The sequence below is a fragment of the Orbicella faveolata genome, unplaced genomic scaffold (genome assembly GCF_042242905.1).
Source record: "Orbicella faveolata isolate gen_17 unplaced genomic scaffold, um_ofav_v1 contig_14, whole genome shotgun sequence".
NCBI lineage: Eukaryota > Metazoa > Cnidaria > Anthozoa > Scleractinia > Merulinidae > Orbicella > Orbicella faveolata.
Genome location: NW_028301541.1, coordinates 12208585 through 12215000, shown reverse-complemented (window position 1 = coordinate 12215000; position 6416 = coordinate 12208585). Strand labels below are relative to the sequence as shown.

General features: G+C 37.4%; 1 protein-coding gene across 1 annotated transcript in view; it reads right to left on the bottom strand.

The window, feature by feature from the left end:
* The window catches only part of LOC110055157 (uncharacterized), a 35339-nt gene that overhangs the window by 16400 nt on the left and 12523 nt on the right, over nt 1-6416 (bottom strand). The gene's annotated exons all lie outside the window — the stretch shown is intronic.

The window sequence follows — 6416 nt, the reverse complement described above, 5'->3', positions numbered from 1 at the left end:
CATTGCAATGTAACAAAATCTTTCTGGCAGTTGCTATGTTCCTGGATTTCTGGAAAAAAGTAATCTCGACATCCTTAATGCTAGAAAATGTTATCTTTGGAGTATTCAATGTCGCAGAGGACTTTCATATTCTAGACCATATTATTTTATTAGCTAAATATTATATTTATAACTGTAAATTAAATATCATACATCCTTCTCTAAGGGTCTTCATAGCCAAGGTTAAAGCAACTTGCCAGATTGAACAGAAAATTGCAGCTAACAGCAATAAATTGGTAAAACATTATAAAAAATGGAACAAATTTCTACCTTGCTTCAGTTAATTTAGTTTATGCTTTGTGATGATGTATGTAGAGATCTATTTATATTTACATTGTAATAGGCTTCTTTACCTCCCTTTTCTTCTTCTTTTTTTTTTTTTGTGTGTAACCCTTTTCAATGTAAAATTGTAAAACTAGCATTACAGTATCTCTTTGCTTGTCCATTGCACAACTTACATATAAAAACAATAAAATACAAAAAAAAAAAAGAAAAAAAAGAAATGAGACATCACTCAAATTTTAAGAGAGTATACAACAAGAAGGTTAACACAACTTATATCAAGCCCTTACTTGTTTCTATTTTCTTCATAGTTTGTGCGCTTGATGCATGTGACATTACAGCTGTAGTTGTGCAGTTAGAATGCGTAGAAACAGTGGTGTCCTTAAATAAAATTATGTTCCTTATTTACTATTTGGAGCTGTTTTTCTATGATTAAAAAGGCTTCTTATTTCTCCTGGCAGTGCACAGAAACATTTGAAACAGAGATGTGGATTCCAGGTGTTGTCAACATGGAAGTTTCAATATAAAAATATTTTGAAAGGATTCATAAGAATAAATTTACTGTCTCACTGAAATAAAAGTAATAAACAATGAAGCAAAGGGGCTGAATGTTGAATATAATTACAGAAACATTTCTGCAGGCAAATTAGGTTTAATTGTCGAGCATTAAGGTATCTCTAAACCCCATGTACATGTAGAAACTATTTTAAACTTTGCCAAAAATTGTCTTATCCTTTTTAAGCAAAAATCCAGTAATAATGGGGGTCACTGGGCTCATGTTCAACTTATTAGCTTATTGCTATGGTAATCTATTGTATCATGAAAACAATACATATGCGTTCACCAATGATTGGGGAGTTTTTTGATACCATGATTGTAGCATCAGCTGGTAGTGGTAGTTCTACAGTACTTAATAGAATATTAGGTTGAGTGTATGATGTCATCAGGCATTCATTTGCATATTTTACACATTTTTCAAACTTAAATATCTCCGGAACTAATGCAGATATTTGCAAATGGGAAACAGCGTTTTTGTCAGGGCAATTTTTTCTTGATTTATAAAGATTTTCGTAACAATTTTTCTCTCCCTCTAAAATTGCGAAGGGATCTGCAAGGCTGTTGCCTAAGGAAATTTTTGAAGAGCCCTTTGGGCTCCTAACTTCAAAAGTTAGGAGCCCAAGCCACTTTTTTAGGAGCCCAGAATAAATTTGCCGTGGTCAATCCGGGGGGGGGGGGGGGTTGGCGAGACTGGGGAAGACAAGGGGGTTATGGAGTGAATTTGGAAATTTAGGGGGGGGGGGTCTAGAGGCAGAGATGTTCCATGAGACTCTAATATGGTCTATTTTATCAATCAAATTTTTGAAATAAAGAGTTCAGCAAAGTGATCAGGTCATGACTGAGAAAGAATACTATTTGTGGTCAAACAAATTCAATAATTTGTGTATCCATGTAAGTGCTGCAGCTTTTTTTTACAAAAATTTATATTGCCTCTTTCATTTTTGAGTTAAGCAATTCTAAACAAATCATGAAATGCAAGCTGCAAATGAAAACAGATAAAAATGAAATAGGCATTTGGGGCGTGAAATGTGCTTTCCTTCCCCGGGCTTCAGGGACATAAGTATAAACCAAAGGTGCTTTCTTTAGGCAGCATTACCGCATTATATTGGCTGCTCCTTTGGAGAAAATATATTCTCGAATATTGGGCGGAGCCATGACAATTCGTTTGATAATTTAAAACCCTGGTATGCAAAAAGAATTGCAATGATGTTTTCTTTTTGCTGGCTTGTAGCTACTTGAATATTTCGACTTTTAAGTCATAAATATCCTTTCAGAAACTAGAGAAATTCATTCAGTACAGCTAAGTGAAGTTTTCCATAGTATCGGACCAAAAAAAAAGCCCAAGAATTTATCCTTATTCAATTGTAAACATAATGTCAGCAGCAGCATCACTCCAATTCCAAAAATATTTGTTATCAAAGTAATTATTTTGCCCGGGGGGGGGGGGGGGTACTTTAAGAATTTCTGGGTGGGCATGTGCCACTGGGACCCTGGAACCCTTAGCCTATACTAGAGCTGTAGTTCAGCTGAAGTTTGCTACCCTATACTAGAGTAACCAGTATTAAAACCACCGATTTTCGTCTGAATCCCGATTTTTTACAGTTAATAATATCCAGTAGTGTTTTATGATAGTCATCTATCGACGATGTTGAGGCTGAGTTACAAAAATTTAAACTTGCCGATTTCATTTTTTTTATATTTTTGATTGACAATTCCTGGTTTCTTTAGTTTAGACAAAGTCTTCAACCAACTGGTCAGTTTTGTGAAAAATGATACCCTATTTTAGACCCAAACGCTCTGATTTATATACTCTATGCTAGAGTAAACTGCTTCAAAGCTATACCCTTCACAGCGGCACATACCTATATCGCCCATATACGGCAGTACCCCCCCCCCCCCCTCCCTCCGCCCGTGTTATTTTGCAACTGGAATCAGTAGGGCATCAACAGAGACACAATCCATTGGCATATATGACGTGCATGTATTCAATTCTGAGCTTGCAATGCATTGTAGGGCGATTTTCAGATATGGCTGTTTTCGGTTGTTTTGTGAGCGGAGAGAGACTTTGATGAGGTGTTTTGGCCCATATTTCTCGTGTTAAAAACAAAACAGGACCAGAGTAACTGTTGTTTTCCGTTTAATTTATTGTGTGAATGATTTTTTGGCCGATTTTATGAGAAGATTGAAGTCATCGGACAGATTAGATGGGAATGAAAACTCCATGTTTAGGCGCCCACTCGGGCTCCTTGAACAAAACTTTAGTCGCCCGCACTCGTAACTTAGGCGCCTCAGGCGACCGGGCGCCCGTTAGGCAGCAGCCTTGATCTGTGGTAATTACTCCACTAGGCTGAAGCTTTTGTATATGCTTTCTTATATGATTATGCTTTTCTAAATTAAAGAAATATTTAGAATTTTTTTCTCCGTGTTCATACCACCACACTCGTGATGTAACTATTATACCCCCAACTTTTTTCTCATACATTTGTTCCATTTTTTCTTTCAAGACATTTAAAGTTGATAAGTTCTCTTGACTGGGATTGTTTTGAAAAACTAAAGAGGCTTCTTGGAGTTCTCTATTTAACTGCCACTCTTCTGCTTTTCTTTGCTTACTTTCACTCATCGAATATTGTCTGGAGTATTTCTTAACATCATATTTCACCCAATCCCAAACAGAGCGTGGGTCGCTAAGATCTTGCTTGCCTTCTTGAAGCCAAGAAGGAAGAAGGCAATCTTGGTCTTGATCTTGGTGTTTCAAGCAATCTGATTGGTTCATTATCTCTGGCTAATTAGCATTATTCACTCCTACCGAATGAATAATCACTCCTACTGAGTGAATAAGGCATGATCCAAGAAAAAAACAAATGCCCAGCATAAACTCATGTTCGCCAGTGTTTATAAAATTAAAAGAAATACTGAGAATACAAGAAGATGCTGTACCAGAAAATACAAAGAGGGTTATGAAATTTGGCCTGAAAGTTAATGATTTATTATTTTTGTTAAAAAAAAAAACCTCTAAGTGGGCAAGTCAGTTTGGATGGGTAAATGGGTTAATGAATGGGGAATGTATCACTGTATTTCAGACCAAACAGATTAAAGCTACCATGAGCAACCAATCCAATCGCTGCTTGCAACAACCCAGATGCAATCATGATACACTGTTTTGACAAGACGGTTTTGCACGTACTCTATTCACAGAAGAGTAGCACCTCAATTATGATCAATAAGTACTAGTTATGCAATGCTTTCCCATGGAAGATCCACAAGGGATTTATATTTTCTCAGCCTTTAGGCAAGTTAATGTATACCAAGAAAATACAAGTGACAAGTAAGTTTGATTTTGTCATCATCACAATCAATGCAGTGCATAATGGAAAGGTTGGTGGTAATACTGTCGAGTGTACAACATCCTCGGAGACCCACTGAGCTGTTAGTTGGAACAATGCGATATTTTAGGGCAAGAGATATTTTTGGCCGAAAGTTTACTTCAAGAGCAGACAAGCTGCTGGGTACTTATTCTTACTGAACCAGTACCAGAAGTGTTTGAATTCCGTCCCCCTGATTGGTCAGAAAAGTATTTTTCTGGCCAATCAGCAAGGAGGTCCAGCTAGGCAACTCTGTTCTCCTCTTACACAAAGTGATTTTCCTCATTGATTGTGGTAGTTGCTCTGGCCCGGGAAGATTCCAGCGAAGCCGAGGAAATCACAAGCTGTAACATGGGCGCAAGGGAACAATAGTCTTTAATCAATTTTCACGGTGGAATTATCAAAGGTATATCGTAAAGTTATATCGCTAATGTACACAATTTCTACACTGTTGTTGGTGGAGTGCAAAGCTAGTTGAGTGCACAAGTTATTATATTTCTCCTCTATCATTGAATGACTTGTTTAACTTCCTCAAAAATTTCTACGATGTGCGAATCTCTGTTGCATGGACCACACAACTACGCCAACTGGAAGTGGGAATGATTGGCCAGCTGCACTGTATGCACCTTCCTGCTTTTGTGCCAAACCAAAAATACTTTTTAATTACCAATATCGTGTAGGGCATAAATTCCAACAGGGCCTGAAAGAAATCTTGTATTTGTTTTCTGTGGTCGACTTGAAAGTGGAGCAACGATTTATTATTGAGAAAAATGTGGTGAGAAGAGATGTTTTTTGGCAATTACTGATGGGTTACGGAAAGAGTTTAATCTTCCAACTGTTGCCTACAGAGTATTGAATTTCTTAAATTCCTAAAGCTTATGAATTCCCTCCTAATCCGTTAGTTGTTTTTCAGCTCTTATATCAATATTGTTGAAGACCAGGTGAAGTACCCCAGGTCACTGGAAATTTATAAGGCTGGTTATACAAGGCCCGGGTCAAATGCCGTACTTCACATGAGCCGCACCTAACAACAGTTTGGGTCGACTCAAACTTCACAAGCCTAATTGATTGAATTGGGTTCGGCTCATGTGAAGTATGGCATTTGACCCGTACGTAAGCCAGACATAACTAATCAATGATCAATAACATCATTGATTAAATATTAATCAATGAGTATTTTGTGCAGCATAATTGCTCATTGATTCATTGGTTACTCATTGATGCCATTGATTATCCCCAGACAAAATTCTGCGATCTCCAGAGATTGGTGCTTGAAGCATTGTGAAAGGAATCAAGATACTTTACCATGTGCAATAGGAGAATTTGCAAAACTGAATAAACTTGACTCAAGAATGGTAAAAGTTTGGTTCAACAATGGAAGACAGCGAGGCCATGACAAGGAATCCTGCACATCATCGGCATCATCAGGAGGAAATGATGTTGTTGGGATTATTTAAATAGTCAATAAAGTTTGAAATCACAAAACTTGTTGCAATGTTTTTTTTTTTTTTTGGAGTTTACGCTATTCAAAGACCCCCGATAATTAATCAATGACTAAAGTTTGTGGAGCATTGATTACTTATCGGGTATTGGCAATACTCAATGAGTAATCAGCTGATGGCTCATTGATCACCAATTGAATAATCATTGCTGTCATCGATTAGCTATGTCTGGTAAAAGGAAAAGCAGATGGAGTGATAAAGATTTATTGGATGGAAAGAGGGAATCTGCTTTGCTGTATGAACTCCCAGAGTCATTGACCATGGATGAGAAATTCAGGGTCATGTTCTGGAAGAGGTTCTATCAAAAAATAATGTTGCTGTTTATTGTGATCCCTGGGGGGGGAGTACTTCCGTAAATTTTGGATAGGTGTGTGCCGCGAAGGGTCTTATAGCCATATACATTTATTACATACCTTCAATAGATCCACCATGAAACTTAATTGACGAGTATTGTTCCCTTGCGCCCATGTTACAGATTATGATTTCCTTGGCTTCATTGAATCTTTTTTTCTGAAACTCTGCATGAGAATCTTCCCGGGCCAAGCAACTACTGCGATCGATGAGGAAAACCAATTTAAAGAAGGCAACTGGACCTCCTCACTGATTGAAAATATTTTTCTGGCCAATCAGCGGGCCGGAATTCAAACACTTCTGGAACTGGTTCCGTAAGAAT